The sequence below is a fragment of the Podarcis gaigeae genome, assembly GCF_964106915.1.
Source record: "Podarcis gaigeae genome assembly, chromosome: 9".
NCBI lineage: Eukaryota > Metazoa > Chordata > Lepidosauria > Squamata > Lacertidae > Podarcis > Podarcis gaigeae.
The window spans coordinates 21,580,678-21,603,216 of NC_139685.1; positions in this window are offsets into that span (position 1 = coordinate 21,580,678).

The window sequence follows — 22,539 nt, forward strand, 5'->3', positions numbered from 1 at the left end:
AATTCTCTGCTGGGCCTTCTTCACCAGAGCAGTGGTATTTGCGCTCCAAGTCATGCCCTGATCGATAGTCACTCCCAAAAACCTGAATTCCGCCACCCTCTCCACCCGTTCCCCGTTGATATACAAGGGCTGAATGTCCGCCTTTTTTTTCCTGTAATCCACCACCAATTCCTTGGTCTTAGTCGTATTAAGAGCCAGATTGTTCTCTCCACACCAAGCACAAAGCCGCTCCACCTCGTCCCGATAGGCGGACTCATCCCCTCCTGAAATGAGCCCCACCACCGTAGTGTCATCAGCAAACTTGATGATTTTGTTGCTGGAATAAATGGCTGTACAATCATACGTATAGAGAGTATAGAGCAGGGGACTCAACACACAACCCTGTGGTGAGCCGGTGTTAAGGCTAAGGGCTGTGGACATATGTGACCCTACTCTAACCCTCTGAGAACGTTCTGACAAAAAGTCCAAAACCCAGAGACAGGTGGAGTTGGAGAGTCCAATCGCCTCTAGCTTGGACACCAGTCTATGGGGGAGGATAGTGTTAAAAGCAGAGCTAAAATCCACAAACAGCAGCCTCACATAACTCCCCGGCTGCTCCAGATGGAACAGAGCAGCATGGAGAGTGGTAGTGATAGCGTCTTCCGTGGATCTATTTGCCCTGTATGCAAACTGGTAGTTGTCAAAAGTTGATGGAAGACAGGAAATAATGTGACGGCGCACCAGTTTCTCAAAACACTTCATGATGATTGGAGTCAGTGCAACTGGTCTGTAGTCGTTCAGACTACTGATTGTGGATTTTTTAGGCAGAGGAACAATAGTTGACGACTTCAGGCAGGGTGGGACAATAGACTGGTGTAAGGACTTGTTGAAGATCTTAGTAAAGACCCTCGCCAGCTGATCCGCACAGCCCTTCAACACCTTTCCCGTGATGCCATCAGGTCCAGCAGCCTTCCTCGGATTCACCATCCTCAATACCTGTCTCACCTCATGCTCCTCTACAGTGAATGAGGGGCCCCTATGGGCTGGTGGCTGTAATACCGGCGTCTCAGGTGGCTCCTTCTCAAAGCGAGCAAAGAAGAAGTTAAGCTCCTCCGCCAGCAAAGGGTCACCGTCGACAGCACCAAGGTTAGGTTTGTAGTTGGTAATATGCTGAATCCCCTGCCACATCTGTCTTGTGTTGTTACTCCTTAAATTATCCTCAATCCTCTGCCTATAGACCAGTTTTGCCCGTCGAATACCCCTCTTCAAGTTTGCTCTTGCCACACTGTAAAGCAGCACCTCGCCCGACCTAAAAGCCCTGTTCCTTTCCCGCAACAGGCACTGGACCTCTCTATTCATCCAGGGTTTCTGATTGGGGTAAAACCGGATGGATTTATTTACTGTGACAGTGTCTGTGCAGTGATTGATATAGCACAGAACTGCCGCCGTGTGCTCCTCCAGGTCTGAACGATCGAAAATGTCCCAATTGGTTCTCTCAAAACAGTCCTGCAGCTGATGGATAGCACCTTCAGGCCAGATTTTAACAGTCCTTGATATTGTGGGAGCCCGTTTCCTGAGTGGGATATATGCTGGTACCAGGAACAGAGACATATGGTCGGACTGGCCCAAATGTGGCAGCTGTAAAGCCCTATAGCCCTATATTCTTTCCTGGGGTTAGCAATATACTCGTTTTCCTTTGTAGGTGTTACACACACTACTCAATTCTAAAACTTACATCTTCTGGTATCTCAGGTAAATGCAATTGCATTTCAAGAGTTGTACAATATACAATCTAAGCACAAATGCAATTGCATTTCAAGAGTTGTACAATATACAATCTAAGCACAAAGTTCTCGCAATTCACATTCCTGAGAGAGATGAAGATACACTTGTTTTAAATCTCAAATTTTAAAAATTAACCTTTCTCCTTCTGTATTTTTTTTTTAATTGGAAGTTATCTCAGGCGTTCACCTGGGCACACAAGGGTTAAAACTATGTAGCAGGGCAAACAACACTCACAGTGGCTCCACTCTTGTGGGCTCTTATCAGACCTCTCAACACATCTTCTCAACACATTTAGCCGGACATACTTGAGAAGCCACAGCAGGACCGGGTATCCTAGGACTCTGGGTTGTGGGAAGGCTTCTAAACATGAACATTTGAATGCACAGAGAAGTTCCAGACTTCTGCACTCAATGTGCAAAGGTCTGAGAGAAGCCCAAGTGCATTGGGACATTGGTGATGAGGCTTGCATGCACCCCCAATCATGGCATCTGCATACTTTAAACCAGTGGCAGTATGTGTGCTGGACCAGAGACACCCTCTCAGTACCAGCATCGCTTCTTCTTATCTTGGCAGGCCTGGGGCAGGGAAGGGCAGGATGGTGCTGAGGTTTGGGTGCACCCATGGGAACCCAACCTCGATAGGAAGGAGAAATCTCATTCCACAAAGGAAGTTCATTCTGATGGCAGACAAGTGGATATCGCCCCTTGGCTTCAACCACATATTTTGTGATAGATGCACATGTCTCCTAAAACAAACCCATTTGGAGTTACAGAAACCATCTCAAGAGAGCATTGGAGCTATATAACATTAGAACATAATAAGAGCCTGCTGGATCAGGCCCATAGCACATCTCATCCAACATCCTCACAGTGGGAAGCTCTGGCAGATGCCTGGGGGGAGCTCATTGTATGTTTGAGTGGGACGCGGGTGGTGCTGTGGTCTAAACCACTCAGCCTCTTGGGCTTGCTGATCAGAAGGTTGGTAGTTCAAATCCCCATGACCGAGTGAGCTCCCATTGCTCTGTCCCAGCTCCTGCCAATCTAGCAGTTCAAAAGCATGCCAGTGCAGAGGGGGCCACTAGGGGGCGCATCGGAAGATGGCTGACAATAACATCTCTCCTACCCACACGAGGTAATTTGGAGGCTATGATGGGAGTAATTAGCCTCCCTACCCCCCCCCCCGATAGTGGGGGGGACTGCCCTTGCCTGCTGTGCCCTATACCACCCCCGAATTTGTGGGGATGGGGGCACTAGGCACAAAGCCCTCCTGTGGAATTCCGGCGCTCCTGGACGCCGTCCCTGATCCACGCCACTAGTTGCAAGAACTTCAAAAGAAACAATTTGGATGAAGGAATGCACATATTTCAAGGAAGGAGGGGGAGTAAAGACTGCTAACAGAAGAGATCTCTGATAAAACAAGACAAGAATAAAACATGAGAAGATATGCCAAGATACGGTATGGCAAATGACTGATGGGGGAGGGGGAAAACTTTCCTTTCTTTTCTTATGTGATTAAACAAGAATCCCCTCCCCTCACGCGTCAGAAATGTCGTTTTAAGGACTTAAACTGTGGATTTAAGGCTGTGTGGAGATAAACTTTTGAACCAAAGCATGTTTTAAGAAGAGCGTGGAATGTATAAGAGCTTTGGAATGACGCAGTTAAAAATGCCGTCGCCATATTGGGAAGTTCTGTTGGAGGTCTTGAGTCTGGGAGGAGAAAGAGAGAAATAGAGCTGTTTATACATTGTGGGTGAAACTCCTCAGAGGGACTTAAGAGCGACAGTTTTGCATGATGGAAAGAGCGATGTTATCTATGAAGGCGATGATATATGGAAACCATCCCGATTTGAGGATTGGAAGAACAGAAAAATTCACACAGGATTATTATTGGTGTTTATCGGCTTAAGGAGACTATCAGAAGAGATCATAAAGAAAAAAGAGAAAATATATGAACAAGATGTGATGTGGAAACAGCAAGACAAGACTGGATAGAATTATGAACTCTGTTTGGACTGATTTGGATTGATTTGGACATTAACGCAGTAGCAAGAAGATTATCAGAATCCCCCTTCGGATCTTGAAATATGGGTCCCCCCAACAAAATTTAAAATTCGGCTTTGTAATTCGGAATTTATGTGATGTGATTTAATTTGATTTGATTGGCCGGTTAATAAAAATTATTAAAAAAAAAAAAGCATGCCAGTGCAAGTAGATAAATAGGTACCGCTGCGGTGGGAAGGTAAATGGTGTTTCTGTGCGTTCTGGCTTCCGTCACAGTGTCCCACTGCACCAGAAGCGGTTTAGTCATGCTGGTCACATGACCCGGAAACTGTCTGTGGACAAACGCCGGCTCCCTCGGCCTGAAAGCGAGATGAGCACTGCAACCCCATAGCCGCCTTTGACTGGACTTAACTGTCCAGGGGTCCTTTACCTTACATTTAAATTATGTTTGTTTATTGAATTTATATCCTGCCTTCCTCCCAGAGGATCTCAGGGTTCCCTTATTGGGGGGAGGGTGGATAACACCAGAGATGTTTCTTACCATTTATTTGAGGTGTGTGGTTTTTGTGTGGCAAATGTCTTTTACCCCCACAATGCTGGGACCATGCTGTATCCAAGGCCAGGCATAGGCAAACTCGGCCCTCCAGATACTTTGAGACTACAATTCCCATCATCCCTGACCACTGGTCCTGTTAGCTAGGGATCAAGGGAGTTGTAGTCCCAAAACATCTGAAGGGCTGAGTTTGCCTATGCCTATCCAAGGCATTGCAAAGAAAACGATGTCGATGCTATTGCAGGGGCTACTCTGCTGCTGACTTTATATAAAAAGAAGAAGAGTTTGGATTTGATATCCCGCTTTATCACTACCGCTCTTAGCCACTACACCACAGTGGCTCTATTTATAAAGAAGGAAGTTGGCAGTACATCTAAGGGGGAATTGCCCTGCCCTAACCTGATCACAAATTTTAAGCTTTCTCCATGAATAAAAACAGAAAATCAGGCAGCAGCCCCCATTGCAGTGGCGGTGCTGAACTTTCCTACCTCTCAAATCTGAGTGGAAATTTCTGCTGCTCAGAGCCCAAAGGGATGTTTATTTTCGTTGACAATGCTTATGCCTAAAACAGCTAGGCGCATTATAAAGATTAAAAAATAAGACAGCCCACAGGCTTGCAATCTAATCAAAGACAGGATGTGTTGGGGAGGAAAGGGAATACGCCTGGAGGAAATACAACAAGCCCCATGTTAGATTAATGGGAATGAACAAATACCTGCTGATAGAGAGAGCAGTGATAAGAATCAGGCTTTTCCCAAGCTATCGGTGTTGGACTGAGTTTGGAAGGGGCCGCCTTACATTCCTACGCCATCTAGACCATTATTCATCTCGCTGCTTCTCTGCAGTTGCTGCATCTTTCGATATGATAATTTCTTTTTGTCACCCTGGAAAGGTTGACAGGAGATTCCTGCCCACTCAGTAGCATGCCTTTTTTTTTCTATGCCTCCGTGAAAAATGGATTCCACCATAGATTTCTTCCAAATAATTTCATTCTATTACTAGCTCAATGCACATTCCATTCAATTTGCAGTTTTCTCCTACTTTGTCATAAAGATCATTTTCTGCTCTCTTAAGCCTTGGATTCCACCCCCCCTCTCAGGCTGACACCCACTATTGTGGGAAATGGAACTAGTAAACCATGGAGGCATCTGCTGAATGAATGCTGAATGCTGTTTAAAGATGCCAAAAGCAGGTTCCTATTCCTGCCGTCTCCTCTGAACACACATCCATACAGATAACAGAGAAAAGGCCCTGAATCTATAGCCCAGAGAAGTGCCCTCTCCCCCTCCCAACACTCTTGTTCCGGCTTCTGTCTTGTAGAAACCTTCTTCACAAAGGCAGCATCCCATAAAAAAGCCCCCATTTGCAACCAGAAATGGTGCTGTCCAGATTCAGGTTCACCCAGTGCTATTTTTCTAGAAAAAGAGGTGCCAGAACTCACCATGAATGCCTCCCTTGTTCTCTAATACAGTGGTGCCTCGCAAGACGAAATTAATCCGTTCCGTGAGGCTCTTCGTATAGCGGTTTTTTCGTCTTGCGAAGCAAGCCCATTAACAGCTTAGCGGATTAGTGCTATTAGCGGTTTAGCGGCTTATCAGCGGATCAGCTGATAAGTGGCTTAGGGCTTAGGAAAAGGGGGAAAAAAGGGGAAAAACCCCGCAGGAACTCGCAAGACATTTTCGTCTTGCGAAGCAAGCCCATAGGGAAATTCGTTTTGCGAAGCGCCTCCAAAACGGAAAACCCTTTCGTCTAGCGGGTTTTCCGTCTTGCGAGGCGTTCGTCTTGCGAGGTACCACTGTATTGGCAATGCCAGAATTCCGGTGAGTTCCAGCTGGAAAAAACCAAAACCCTGGGTTTACCACCTCCATGGGAATTAGCCATCTGAAGGCAGCCATGTATAGGGGAGTTTTTTTAATGTTTGATGTTTTATTATGCTTTTACATTTGTTGGAAGCCATTTTGAGTGGTTGGGGCAACCCAGTCAGATGGAAGGGGGTTTAAAAAATGTTGTTGTTGTTCTTATGGACTAGGATGTCCCTATTTTCATCAGAGATGTTGGAGGGTATGAAATCATGCCAAAAGGAAGCCTGGAAAGTCACATCTAACCCACAGCCTGAAGTTTCCTACCCCATCATAGAACTCAGGCTGAAAGTGCTTTCCTCCTCATTGTAGGTACAGAAATTAATAGACTGTATACAAACTTGTTTTTATATGCAACTACAACAGTGAGAGTACTATTAGGCCAACGATGGAAACGGGAAGAATTATCAATGAAGGAGGAGTGGCAAATAAAACTGATGGGGTATGCAGAACTGGCAAAGGTGACTGGGAGAATTCGGAACCAGAAAGACCAGGACTTCCTTAAGGATTGGAAGAAATATATGATTTATTTGAAAGACAATTGCATTAATCTAACATCGCTTACAAAACAAGAAGTTTTGTAAGGAGGACTATATAAATTATTGTAAAATGATTTAGGAAGGAAATAATTAGGAAAACAAAGTTTAAAAGCATTCATTATAATAATAAAATGCAAGATCAGATAACAAACTTGAAAATCACTAGACAGGATTGAGAGAAGTCTCAGGCTATAATAGCCAAAATGAGGATGGTGTGATGCGATGTGAAGTTTTGTTTGGAAAATATATGCAAAAACTAATAAAAATGATTTTTTAAAAAGATGAAAGTGCTTTCCTCATTCCTGCCCACTGGATCTAAGATATCCTGGAAATTGCATTCCTTTGCTTCTCTTTTCAGCCTAGGCTCCCACTTCCTTGAAAAGCCATTTCAATCTGCTTGGGGACTGTTTTTGCTCATAGTGATAAACTTCCCCTGAACAATATTCACACTCACCTTGGGATTGTTCTGAACATCCTGTAGGATAAGCTTTGAGGAGGAAACCGATGAGATTTGAAAATAGCCAATTGCACACACTGATTTTGAACACAGGGCAGGGCACTAATTAAAATCTAGAGAGAGAGAAAAGGGGAATCAGTTTGTAGTCTTCCCCTAGACTCCAGAAATAGCAGACACGCATTGACAGTGATCTCCGCAAGAAAGTTTTAATCCCACACTGGGTATGTTCAATTTTGCCTAGTGCTGCTCCTCCCATTTCTGAGCTTTCTGAAACTCACCAGTGGCCTCTGATAGCATCTAAATAAAAGCATAGCCAATTTCTCCAGGAGCTCTTTATCTCCCCCCCCCTCCTTCCCCCAAATCTAGTATTATCTCATTGGAATGCAAATTGCAAAATGCAAATGAACACATCAAGCATCCTAAACTCCCTGATCAGAAGGGACTCATAGAGCCCTCAATTTCGCCAGCTTTTCATTTGCACTCTATTTACATACAGAGACACGACTGCGCTCCTTTGCTACATCGACATCCTCCAGCTAAAGCAGCAATACTTGAAAGGGAAGAGAGAGGGGGATTATATACTTGTACATATACACAGAGAGAAACTCATTGGAAAATAATGCCTGAATTATGGAGTTAGACATTTCCTGGTACACTGAAAGCTGTATGGAAAACCCCCCCGGATAATGGAGGGAGACTGTCACAGTTTTGCTCACACCTTCCAATGCAGCAGTACAGTTCAAGTACCTTTGCATTATCACACACCAGGATTTGAACTTCTTGTGACTTTTTACTGCCGTTCCTTTTGTGTTCATCCGAGTGTTTCATTTCTTTCCCCTGCAGCCCCTCCCGTTTCATGGTGTTTGCTTGCGTGCACCGATTGTTGTTGGGTTTTTCTCTTTTGCCGCCTGCCGCTGAACACCTAATTTACCCACAAGACAAGAAAGCTTATTTGTGGAGATGATGGGAAGCCTTTTTTCGCCCAATTGCAGATCACAGGCCACTCAAGACAAATGCTGCGTGAGCATAACAAAATGAATAATGCTTCCTGAAAGGTGGGGAGTCAGCCATTTCAGGCTGAGCGAAGGAGAAGTCACCAGGGGAAGTCATGATTAATATGACCCTCTGCCGTTGTTTGTTTACCAAGCCTCAACCTAACAGCGAATCCTTTCTTTCCATTTTAAGACAGGAAGGCAAAGTTGCCTTCAAGCAACAATGGTTCTAAAGCGAAACACATTTTTCTTGAAAAGCCTTCTGACAAACTCTCATCTCGAATGTTTGAAGTCACCAAAGCAATGATGAAAATTGTCAGATAGGCTGATGGAAGTCAAAAAGATTGTATAAGTTAAATTGGATGTTTAATTATAAATGGATTGGTTATTGGAAACTTGAATAAAAATTAAATTCAAAAAAAAAAAAAAAGAAAGAAAGAAAAGATATAAAAGCCCAGTCAAGCAGAACCAGAGAGGGGCTTTGCTAGGACTGTGCACAGGCCCCTCCATTCTGCCCTGTGGCCCTGAGATGTGGCCCTGTGGCAACCCAGGGATCACTTGCCCTGCCCTAGATTCATCTCCCAAGCAATTCAGGGCTGGGGTTAGTGGTTCTCCAAAACATGGATAGGAGGGAGTGGGGGGGAGGAGGAAATGCTGTGTCTTTTCCCTCGTCCCAACCGAGAGCAGGCAGGTTCCAGAGAAGGAGCAGCAGGCAGGAAAGCAAAGGAGAAGCAGCCAGAACTGCACAGGAATCAAATCCTCCTGCTTATTAGCTGTTCTCCCTCCACTGTGCAATTCTGTATGCTTTTGAACACCATTTCTGGGAATCACAAGTGCAGACAGGGCTGCGTCTGAGCTTCCTGTAGGCATCCAGTCAGAGGCAGAGGAAGGAGGGTGTGGTGGGGATGGGCCGCCCCGGGTGTCACCACTGGGGGGGTGACAAAATGCCAGGCAGCACTCAGCGTGCCTGAGCCATGTGTCTCTCCTGGGAGTGACGTGGTGGCTTGGGCACCCGCAGGCTCCGTTCTGCCCCAAACAGTCCACCCACTGCCTCCCCCCCTCCCAGCTGTAGGGTGGCCAAGTGGGAGGAGGGAGACAGACTCCTCGTAGGCCACACGGAGCGTCCTGTGCCAGCTGGCCCCGCCCCACGGACGGCTGGCCCTGCCCCTAGGCACAGGGCATGTGCACCGCCCTAGGTGCCCGATCAGCTTGTTCTGCTGCTGCATCCAGTTGGCCAATGTAAGAAGAGGATGGTGGACTCGATGGGGCATTGGCCTGATCCAGACAGGTGCTCTTTATGTTCTTGATTCAATGAGCTGGTGCTGAAGTACTAAATGGTTTGGGACCCAAATACCTGGCAAATCACATCTCCCTTTATCATCCTTCCCATGTCTTACGACCTTCAGAGGAGGCTCATCTCTTCTTCCTGCTGTCAGGTTATATGGTGACACAAGAGAGAGACATCTCTGCAATGGAGTCCTGCATAGGGGACACTCTCCCATTTGAAATACAGTTGAAGCCAACACTTTATATCAGTTGGGTGCCAAGCCAAGAATTATCTCTTTGCCCCCACATTTTCTTTCCTTTTCTTTTTATAGAAGCTTATTAAATTAGCAGCGGGACACAGGTGGCGCTGTGGGTTAAACTGCAGAGCCTAGGGCTTGCCGATCAGAAGGTCGGTGGTTCAAATCCCCGTGACGGGGTGAGCTCCCGTTGCTCGGTCCCTGCTCCTGCCAACCTAGCAGTTCGAAAGCACATCAAAATGCAAGTAGATGAATAGATACCACTCCGGTGGGAAGGTAAACAGCGTTTCCGTGCGCTGTTCTGGTTCGCCAGAAGTGGCTTAGTCATGCTAGCCACATGACCCAGAAGCTGTACGCCGGCTCCCTCGGCCTATAGAGCGTGATGAGTGCGCAATCCCAGAGTCGTCCGCAACTGGACCTAACGGTCAGGAGTACCTTTACCTTTATTAAATTAGAATTGGGTCAGTCCTGCTCTATGGTTTAAGCTGCTCCTGCTGTTTACCTGCTCCTATTGTATACAAGGTATTTTATGGTTTTATTCTTGTGTATTATGTGATTTTATATATTTTAATGTGCTGTATCTCACCCTGCTGTCTGACCAGATAAAAGGTGGGATATAAATACTTTATTTAATTACAAAATGGTTCCCAGGCTTCCAAAATGTTTGCCGCAGTTTTTATTTGTGGCAGCCACACACAAAAGCTCATAAGAAAGCTGAAGGGAGTTGTGTTATGACCACTGCTGGTGATGTTCCTCACACCCAGGAAATTTGGTGGAACGGCCTCGCTTCTCTGCCTACAAACAGAGTGAAGGAAAATTCTAATCCTACTGGTGTTGTAAAGGAAATTAAAAGTATATTTTTGTTTTAGCTATGGAAGAAGAGCTAACACTTTTCTATAAAGATCTTCCTGGGAGACATACAGTGTCAATATTCCAAAAGGTAATCTATGACAATTGGTTTTAAAACTGCTGAGTTTCGTACTGTGAGAGCATTATCGCTATCAGTGTGTGTTTGGGGCAAATTAATAACCTACTGTTGTTTGCCGATGTGTTTCAATATTCAATAATTAAAAAGCCCTAAGTAAATAGTATTTACCAAACTCTATTGTTTTGTTACAATGAATAATGGTCTCATTGTTAACATTTTAATCTTTTTGAATTACTGTGTAATGACAAGAACTAAATTATTTACAAAGAGCAGAACACTTGCTGTATTTTAAGCATACTGTTGTCATAGGAGGGCTGGGTTCTGGTGTATTAACGTTTACCATTTTGACAGACCCGCTGTATTCCACCTTGCTCAGACCACACCTGGAGTACTGTGTCCAGTTCTGGGCACCACAATTTAAGAAGGATATTGATATGCTGGAACAAGTGCAGAGGAGGGCAACCAAGATGACCAAGGGTCTGGAAATCAAGACATATAAGGAACGGTTAAGGGAATTGGATATGTTTAACCTGCAAACGGGGAAAACTGAGAGGAGATATGATGGCTGCCAAAACCACATAACACCGGTCTTGAAAGACCTACATTGGCTCACAGTATGTTTCCAAGCACAATTCAAAGTGTTGGTACTGACCTTTAAAGCCCTAAACGGCCTCAGCCCAGTATATCTGAAGGAGCATATCCACCCCCATCGTTCAACCCGGACACCGAGGTCCAACACTGAGGGCCTTCTGGTGGTTCCCTCACTGAGAGAAGCCAAGTTACAGGGAACCAGGCAGAGGGCCTTCTCAGTAGTGGCACCCACCCTGTGGAACACCTCCCATCAGATGTCAAAGAAATAAACAGCTACCTGACATTTAAAATACATTTGAAGGCAGCCCTGTTTAGGGAAGTTTTTAATGACTGGTGTTTTAATGTATTTTTAATCTTTTGTTGGAAGCCACCTAGAGTGGCTGGGGAAACCCAGCCATATGGGTGGGTGTATAAATAATAAATTATATTACAGTGGTACCTCGGGTTACAGATGCTTCAGGTTACAGACTCCGCTAACCCAGAAATAGTACCTCGGGTTAAGAACTTTGCTTCAGGATGACAACAGAAATCGTGTGGCGGTGGCAGCGGGAGGCCCCATTAGCTAAAGTGGTACCTCAGGTTAAGAACAGTTTCAGGTTAAGAACGGACCTCCAGAATGAATTAAGTTTTTAACCCGAGGTACCACTGTAGTATTGTTATTGTTGTTGTTGTTGTTATTGTTATTATAGCCATCTTCAAATAGCCAAAGGGCTCTCACATGGAGGTTGGAGCATGCTTGTCTTCAACTGCTTTGGAGGGTAGGACCCAACCAACGGCTTCAAGTTACAAGAAAGGAGATTCCGACTAAACACCAAGAAGAACTGACAGTAAGAGCTGTTTGACCGTGGAACACATTTCCTCAGAAGGTGGTGGACTGTCCTTCATCGGATGTTTTTAAGCAGAGCCTGGATGGCCATCTATCATTGATGCTTAGGTTGAGAGAGGTTTGGAGGAGGAACCAAGGTTCTCCATGCCTGGCTTAGGAGATGTCACCTAATGCCAATAAAATAGGACCCTTTGTCTGCCCAAGGCCAGTTGTACAAACAGAACATTTTGTGCCTTTAGGAGGGAAATTGCCAAAGTTGATTCTATTGTGGAAAAGGTTGGGCCTCCACTGTAATAAGTGTAGCCATTACGTTTTATTTTTTTAAAAGGAGAACGAAACAGTAACAAAAGAGTAACGAAAGGAACAAGACTATGAGTGGAAGCTGAAGGCAATGGGGCTGCAGGTAATTAAACAAAATGGTCAAATAGCACACATACTTAAAAATACTTTCCTTTCAGTAACATAGCGGTAATTGACCCAAAGTGTGTGGGGCTTCTAGTGTTCTTGCAGTATGCTGAATTCCCCTCTCTCTTGAACCTGATGTTCTGTCTTTTTCACTGTACGGGGTCTCCTGGGAACTGTCTGCAGATAATTAGGGGATTAAAAGATAATGGCCTGTTTAGACAGCTTCCTTTCTAGGATCTGGGAGTATTATTTCAGATCTCTGGGTTGTTTCATTCATTTGGGAAAAAATAATAATAATTCCGCGCTGCTTTTCTTCCTCAGAAAGGCCCCCGAGGTGGTTCACAGCAATCAAATGCAATTTTGCAATTAAAAAAATAAAATAAATCCAAAGCACAATTACAGCCAGAGCAAGAAAGGCTATTGCCTCAGAACAGAAGGAAAGAGGGCCCACGCTGCCACAGCAGAAATAAAACAATGATTGCCTCCCTCAAAGACCTTGGGGAGCCAACTAATGAGCCTGTAGCAGCAGCAGGGATTTCTGGGGCAAAGGTGCTATCATTCCCCATGAACACATCCCTGAATGAAAATAATCGCTCTCAGCGCAACGCATGTGATTTGGATTGTGCTATTAAATATGGGTGCCCATCTACAAACCGATCTGCTTCAGGAGCTTTTGTGTTGATGTCTTCAAAGTTGTCAGCAGAATAATTTCAACTGCGATTATTTGTGTGTGCTGTAAAAATGGACACCCATTTCCAGAGTATCGGTTGCAGAAAGTTAGCTTTTCTTGTCTCTCTCGACATTCATGGTCTTGTTTCAAGATATATCCAGGAAGCTAGCGTCCAATTATTTCAACATTTGCATTGAAAGTACTGCCTTTTTTGTCGGGGGAGCTTAAATTTCCTCCCAAATCCTAAACTGTAAGAATTTCCTTTTGTTTTCATTATTTGTTGGCATTGCTTTTCCTCTCAGCTGGCGCCACTTTTTCCAGTCACATTTATGATCCCACCAATCTGGGGAATATATAGGAAAGAGGATGTAGTTCAAGAAGATGGGACAAGGAGGATTAATGAAGCTGGTTTGAAGTGAGCTGGGTGATATCAGCCATTGAAGACCACATAATTAACAGACTGATGCCAGGACACTGCTAGCAGATCAAATTTGACTGTGTACTATGTACTATGGATCTATGCTAAATGACAAGAGCTGGGACAGAGCAATGGGAGCTCACCCCATTGCGGAGATTTGAACCACTGACCTTCTGATCAGCAAACCCAAGAGGCTCAGTGGTTTAGACCATAGCACCACCCGCGTCCCTACGGGTCTATGGAGATTAAGTCAGCAAGTAATGAATCAATCTGAATAAGTGAGTACTCCTGAAATTGTATCTTGAAGCAGCTGCAGAAGCTGTTTTGGAACTGGGGTGTGAGTTTAAAGTTCCTGACCCACAACCAGAGAAGCTGAACTTGTGAGTTTAGCACCAAAATGGCTGTTCAATTTGCTTGAATTCAGAATTTTGTGAAAATGGCACAAGGAGCTCTGTGTAGCCATGTGATTCGCTCAAGACGAAGAACCCTGGAAGTCTCAGTATAAAATGTCATGAAGGAACAGGTGGTTTACTTATTTCTGTGGGGAATTCTTTTCTGAAAGTTAGTGATTGTCTGGAAATGTTAACTATATGCTTTTGACATGTTTTTTTTTGGGGGGGGCTCATAAATAATTGTTGTTGTTAGAATTACTCAGATAATCATTGTGTGTGAAAGCTGTCTTTAAAACGCAGGTTTTACTGGAGTACGTACCCAGAAAGAAAGGAGGACTGGATGAAACTTTTACCACGTTGGGCTGAGTTAAAAATCTAATTGTGTTTCTTGCTTTGTTTCTGATGCTTTGTTTTAAAATGCCTGTTTTCTGTGCACATCTGGAGTCAGACGACACGTTCTAAAAGGGGTGATGTTATAAGTTTGTGGGGGAGGGCAGATTTCCCTGAAAGTCCTTGGCAACAGTCGTCCCCCCCCCCCAAATAATTTCGAGAGTTAGTAAATGTTGGAGATTACTATATGCTTGAAGTCTTCACCCAGCTAGACAGCTTACCAGCGTAAAAACACAGGCTGAATCCGTCTCCTGGCCAGGAATCACCTAGGGAGAAGAACCATCATGTAGTACAAAGGAAAGTAATGTGTGATTGATACAAACAGTTACCCTGTTCCAGGCAGCAAGGGACTGTGAGCCCCTCTTCCCAAGTGGGGTGGTCAGCAGAAGCAAAGACCAGGTTTAGGATTTCAGTGTCTGATGATGTAAGCTGGGAGGGGAAGTTCCAGGTGGGCAGTGGGTGGTGCCACTGGCTAAAGGGAAATTGGGTCATTCTTAAAATTAGGTTTGAAGTGCGGGACAGAAGGAAAATGCCTGTGCTGGGCGCAGGGGTAACCCATGAAAGGCGGTCCAGGACTGGTCCAGTATCTGGAAGTTCTGCTAGGAGTCAGTCTGACAGGGCCAAGGCAGGACACGAGGCAGGAGACCAGGCAAGGACAGGTGCAGGATCTGGCATACAGCAATGTTGCTCCCGCAACCTGGGGTGGGGTCCGACAGCCTTTTATCTTTGTCGGGGTAATGGCCGGTCCTGATCCCCCGGCAACTCACCTCCCTGTTTTGCCCAAAGGTGAGCACTCCTCCTGCGAGTACTCAGCTCTCTCCTTCTCTCCGACCTTAGTCTCGGCAGCTCGGGAGACGTCGGTGGGTTACTAGACCCAGGGGCCGCCTCAGCCTCCCCTGACCCAACCGGTAGTGGAACAGTTGTAAGTGATGGCCCAGCTGAAGGCAACGAGGTAATCCCCGCATCTGGAGCCAGGGCAGGCTCAGGCCCCTGACTCGGCCCAGCTGGTGCTTGTTGCAGGGGAACCTGTGCAGACTGGAACACTTCAGGGTCAGACCCCAGACTTGGTTCAGTTGATGCCTGAGGCATAAGATCCAGTGCAGACTGAGACTCCTCTGGTTCCGAGTCCAAGCCCGAGTCCCAGGCCATCACAACTCCATGTAGAGTTGACTGGAAGAGGCTGCATGCAGAGACCGGGGAGCATGGCTGACATCTGCTCAGGACCCTAGCCTGATGAAGCTATGAGCAGAGCCACAAGAGACACCCTTGGAATGTAACGTTTAGCACTCTCTCCATCAAAACTCAGGTGTAAATATGGGTAAATAAACCATATTTCTTAAAGACACGCACTCTGCCGTGTCTTGTTTCAAAGGAACACACAGCCTGGTTGAGTGCCAGGACCCCTGAAATCTCGTGGACTTCTCAGCACAGCTTAGGGTGGCTGGTAACAATATTGTAAATCTGAACATCATGATGTGTGAGATCTTCTGTTCCATGGTTGTTCCCATGCAGCTACATGGCTACATCCCAATGGGTGATACACAATCCACAATCCACTCTAATCATACTGGGCATGAGAAGAGTCACGTGGAAACAATCTGAGGATAATGGCAACCACAGCGTTATGGTAATGTTTCAACAGGACCAAAGATTCTTAAGCTCATGTCAAGCTTGGTACTTTGGTGCCTGAAGTTCTAAGAGCTATCCACTGGAAAACATATTGGTGTTATTAAAAGAAGAAGCTGAGATAAGCAAATGAAGCTACACAGCTGAAGTAATTAAGACTGACATGAAATAGGTTTCTAAATGTCACTTTTCAATACAATTTCCCTGACATTTAGTGATCTTATTGATAATTTTCACTGATATGATTTACAGTGACTTTTGGGGTAAGCTAGAAATTATTCCAAGGATGCTATTCAATGCTAGTCCTTCTCAAAGTAGGCCCATTTCAATTAATGGAGATGAGTAACTTGGGTTTGTTAATTTCAGCGGGTGAACCCTGAGTTAGGGCTTAGCTGAATACAGCCTTATATTTTGACAACTTGGCTGTAATGTACCATGTAAGATGCGCAGTAAAACAAACAGATTTCTTGTACCACATTTTTAGTTATGCTAAGGAGTTTTGTGCTAATGGTACAATATTGTGTCAAATCACATGTATTTAAGTAAGGCCAAAACACATGACTTTCCATGTACAGTGGTACCTCAGGTTAAGTACTTAATTCGTTCCAGATGTCCGTTCTTAACCTGAAACTGTTCTTAACCTGAAGCACCACTTTAGCTAATGGGGCCTCCTGCTGCTGCTGTGCCACCGAAGCACAATTTCTGATCTCATCCTGAAGCAAAGTTCTTAACCTAAAGCACTATTTCTGGGTTAGTGGAGTCTGTAACCTGAAGCGTATGTAACCTGAAGCATATGTAACTCGAGGTACCACTGTATAGGAAACCATCGACTCATGGAGTTCGAAGATACTTCAAACACAATGTTGATGAAGGAAGATACCTCTAATGAAGAGGACTACACCACATTCCATGTCACTCTATTCCACTGTCAAGTGCATTGTGCCATCAGGAAGATCTTCCTCATATTTACTTTAAAGCTTTTCCCCCCTTGTAATTTTGAATCCTCAGGAGTGCTTCCTTTTGGGGTGACAGATTTTTATTCTTTTTAAATATATATATATATGCTACACCATATAGGGTTGTAGAAGTGCTCAGCTTTCTACTGAAGGGATAATTGCTTGCCAAAGTCAGTAACACAATTGGGCCTAATTCACACATTGGACCAGATCAGTGAAGAGATTAGACCAGGTAGCAGCCCAAGCCTATGAGTGGTAGGTGGAATGGCAGACTTGAACTCACCTGGCTGGGACTAGGAACCAGGTGAGCGTTCAAGTGTCAACATTACAATTATTTTGGCACCAGGCACATTTGCCCAGGCACTTCAAAGGGCTTAGATTCACCTTCACATTTTTAAAAACCGAAACTGGCACCACAAAATTCTGATTGGTAGGTGTGACCTAATCCACAGACAAGTCCTGTGCAGGAGAATTTGATCACTTTGCCTGAAAATGTGAACTGAATTAATTTCCCCTTCATCCGTACTAGGATTATTCCTAACTTCCACCCTACAGTGTGGTCAGTCCTGAACCCAAACAGCCTGTGTGGATTAGGTCACTGAAGTTAACAGCTGAAATATGTTCCCAAATAACCAGAGAGATTTTTGTTTTAAATCAATGCATCTCACATTTTTCTGTAAAGGCTTTAAATACTTATTCTCCCCTAAGGCAAAGATTTTTAATAAGTGGAACAGTAATTAAACTGCTATAATATACATGTGATATAGAATATATTTGTGTTCATTTCCTCCTCAAAAATAGATTATAAATTAGTGGCACCAATCCCTTTAAACACTGAAACACAATTTAACTCCTTTTTTTAAAAAAAAGAAGAACTTTGACAATGGAAAGCTGGCAGAAATGTGTCATCAGAAAAAATAAGCTTCTTTTCCGACGCTGATTTTGTTAACTTAATTTTGGCTGACAATTTCATTCTTGCATCTTCCTAAGAATGTCGGAGCAGGCACCAGCAGTTAATCCCAACCCTTGTCACTCATTTGTAAGGAAAGAACAAAACCTTCAGAAAATGAAACCGCAAGACACAAAATAATCAAATTTAAACGCATAACCAGTACAAATATGCTTCTACAATGCAAATGCTATTAAAGCAAATTGCCCTTCGATTCCCCCTTCCAATATTTTAATAGAAGCCTTGTGAGAAGATGGAGGAGAACGAAACACTCAAAATCTCACACATCCCTACTGCTTGGCTTGAGCATGCAGAACTTGGATGGCTTTAAGCGGGGATTAGACAAATTCATGGAGAAGGCAGCTATCAATGGCTACTTGTCATGACTGCTATATATTACCTCCAGTATCAGAAGCAGCAAGCTCTAAATTTGATGGGGAACATGAGCAGGGGAGTGCTATTATGCTCTCCTCCAACCTGTGGGCTTCCAAATGGCATCTCATTAGCTACTGTGGGGATCAGAATCTCAGACTTGTTTGTTTTCGTCCTTGTTCAACAGGCCTGCAATCCATATAAACACTTGCTCGCCTTCACCCCTCAGGGTGAGCATAGCCCATAAAATGCATTCCCCCCCTCCTATTGTGATGGGGAAGGGTAGGAAATCAACAAATACTACTGAATTTGAGGGTCAGGGTGGAAGTGTTCCATGATCTTGATAAGAGAAGCCACAGACCCCACAGGACTTCAATGGTTGTGTGATTAAAGTGATGCAAATGTACATAGGATCAGGTCTATCCCCCAGAATCATTTAAAGCCTATTCAAGTATTATGCTTTGAGGGGGAGAATGGGACCACCCACTTTTGCTGTTGAGTCCCATCCCAGCGCCCCACCCCAACACCAGAAGGGGAGAAGGATGATTTGAGGTGAGGAGGTTGCTTTGTGTTCATAGGCTCCCATGCAATTTAGAACATTCCCAGTGTCTGGAGGGTATAATTCTAATTGTGAGAAGGCTGAATAGGACTTAAATATTATCTCATGAACATCTGTGCTTGAAATGCCTACAGAAAGTTCACCTGAAAAGGACCCTCTACATTAACCCTGAATTCACTTTAGGTTGGAGATGGAAAACCTGGGGACCTCCAGATGTTGTCAGACTACCAACTCCCATCAGCCTCTGCCTGCTTCACTAACGGTCATTGATGATGAAGGTCACAATCCGGCATAATCTGGATGGCCTCAGATTTCCCATCCTTGCTTTGGAGGGGGGGGGGGACTCATAAACTCCAGTCAAAAACCTTTGGGACTTATTTCTATGTAACCTTACCTCGGATTGTGGTATAAGAGTCAGATTAAGCCAAAATCAACTTTCTTCAACAAAACAAACACAAGTATGATAAGATCATTTCTAAGAAAATTAGACCAAAGTAGGATTACTGAGTGACCCTTAAAAATAAGAAAATTAAGGTGACGACCACACAACTGGGAAGCATATGTAAATATCCTGGCAATGCTGTTGGGTTGAATCATATTGTGTTTTCCCCGCCTGATCATCATCCTGAATAGAATATACAAATTCACCCACAGTACAAAATCATTATCCTGAGAGGATTTCATTCGCAGTCCAATGTCTTCAGGCTAAAATTTCCAGAAGCATCACTTTTTAATCACCTGTGGCTAGTATTAAAATTAATGTATTGCTTCCCATTTAAAAATCCAAAATATTAAACATGGCAGATGTAAGCTGTTTACATTCCTTCTAGACTTCCACACAGAGTAACCGAAACAGTATACTTTAGGCAGGATTATATTTTTTTTAATTGCCCAAAAAAGTGTATACAAAATTGATGTGGCCATTATTAACCTTGTGTTCTACCTCCATAGTACCTACATGCTGAAAAGCAGAAACTCTTTCATTTTGAATTACCTGTCTTTCCAATCACTGCAGTTAGTTTAAATGTGCACCTCTGTGACAGTTGCTATGGAAATATCCTTAGAAGAGACTGCAGTTGAAGGAGACATTTTCAACTACGATGTATGTGGGTAAGCCAATACAGACACTGAACAATGTATGGAACACTGGAGGCTTTGAAGGCCCTTGGGGAAGCAATAGAAGATATGTGAAGCTAGAAGGAGGGGGCTGTTCAAAAGCTGGAAGGGAAAGTGTGAGGAGATAGAAGTCATGGAACTTCCAGAGTATTTGATGCCTCATGCTGAGTCAGATTATTGATTCCTCAAACTCAGTCCCGTCTTTTCTGTCTGGCAACAACTCTTCAAGATTCTTCAAGAAAACCCCCTTACCCTGTTTCCTAGATGGAGAACTTGTGACCCTTCAGATGTTGTTTGTCTGCAAATCTCATCATTGATCATGCTAGCTGATGCAAGTTGGGAGTTGAACAGCACAAATTGCCCAACTCTACCCTATATCCTTTAACTGGAGATGCCAGAGATTGGGGTCCAATATATGAAAATCATGCGCTCTGCCATTGAGCTGTGGCCCCCTTCCCTGATCTAATCAATGTAATATCAAAAATGTTCTACTGGGTAAAGGTAAAAGGACCTCTGACTATTAGGTCCAGTCGTGGCCGACTCTGGGGTTGCGGCGCTCATCTCTCTTTATTGCCCGAGAGAGCCGGCGTACAGCTTCTGGGTCATGTGGCCAGCATGACTAAGCCGCTTCTGGCGAACCAGAGCAGCACATGAAAACGCTGTTTACCTTCCCGCCGGAGTGGTACCTATTTATCTACTTGCACTTTGATGTGCTTTGGAACTGCTAGGTTGGCAGAAGCTGGGACCGAGCAACGGGAGCTCACCCCGTCGCAGGAATTCAAACCGCAACCTTCTGATCGGCAAGTCCTAGGCTCTGTGGTTTAACCCACAGCGCCACCCGCGTCCCTCTACTGGGTTACGTCATTCTAAATTATGGTGGTGGGCTTCTATCTAGTTAAAGCTTCCTTGCCTTTAATGAACAACGACATCTCCTTTGGTGTAAATGTATTCCAAAAGCTAAAGCTCATGTAGTGAAAAACTTGTTGAAAAATGATTTGATTTTTTGCTCAACCCTAAAGGGTATGTTCATTCATCATGCTTCTACATCTCATGCCTTCACACAAGTCCATTTAAAGACATGCTCAAGATTGATATAAAGTCATGAAATAACCTTGCTCCACAGTTAGACATTGAAAAGTATCATCTCCCAAACTTGCCTGGCATCTTTGCTTGTACTTTCAAAGGTTAAAGAAAAACAAGTTTTAACTGCCAGATTTTAATCACTTTTCTTCATGTTTTCGAATATTCCTCTCATCTCCTGTGTTCACTACATCAAGGGTATCTATCCTGGCATTCAGTCTAAGAAACAGATATTTGGCCATACGGAAATATTAAATGTTATGATACAATCATCGTATAGTGTGCAAGATAATGGTCCCATCTTCATTTTCTGCAGAGAGTAGGAGGCTTTGTATAAACTACCTCTACTGTTTATTACAACTCTTCTAATTTGGGAAATACTTTATTGTCTGCAGCTTGTTTGCCCTCGTGGAAACCTTATGAGCTTGATCTGTGCTTCACATCCCCTTCTGTTCTACAGATGGAGAAGAGCAGCAGCTGAAACACAGCAACTTGCCAAAGGCCACCCACTGATTCCCTGCAGATGTACCTGTGAAAGCTCTTTACCTGCACAAAAAATGAGGCAAACTGAATCGAGCCATTGTTTGTTTGTTTTTCATGATGTGCAACATTCAGCTACGTTTCATTCAGAAATTAATGGGCCTAACTGAAGTCACATTCATTAAGTTTAAACAGTAAAACTTAGTTGAATACCACCCCATATTTATATGCTGCTCAGTATAAGAAAAATTATCTGGGCAGCTTACAATTAAAAATGGAGGGCGGTAAAATTGGCGGCCCATCTAACTTAAAAACACAACCGCAGCAGTAAATGGCCAATGTCTTAACATGCATATTTTTAATTAGTGGTTATCCTACATATTTTAATTGTTTTGTATCTGTATTTACTGAGCTCTAGCTTACATAGTTTAATTTTAGCCTATGTTCGCTATCACTGTATATGTCCGTATTTCTGGTCTGTGACCATAATAAATTGATTCATTCATTCAACAGCAGCAAAGCCCATATACCTAGCCTACTTTGATTGGCATCAGGGCCAGCCCACCCATGAGGCAAAGTAAGGCAACCGCCTCAGGCGGCAGGACCCTCAGGGGCAGAATATCCAAGGAATGCATCATCCACAGTTGCTGACACTGCCACAGGGACAGCAATAGTTGTGGCATGCTACAAATCTGTCCCTGGACAAAATCCATCCCCGGAATGTCCCCGGATTTCATTTAATGTCCCTGGAGAAGGCCCTCTGCTATTTCCAGTGCTCCTTCTGGCATGGAGGAGATGTGTGCAGCTTCCCATTGGCTCCTGTAGCCAATGGGAAGCCGGCCAGCGTTGCAGAAGGTAGTCCTCACTCTGCTCTGTGCCGGTTTAGCGCAGTTCATGGGAGCCGACTGAGCAGGTGGCAGAGGTCCATGGGCTGGTTAAACATCCCCCATGGGCCGCTTGTGACCCATGGACCTTAGGCTGCCAACCCCTGATCTAGCCCACCCCCTGCAATGCAGAGATACACAGCTGTCCCATACAGGGATCAAACCTGAAACCTTGGCCTTATCAGCACAACGCTCTAACCAACTGAACCA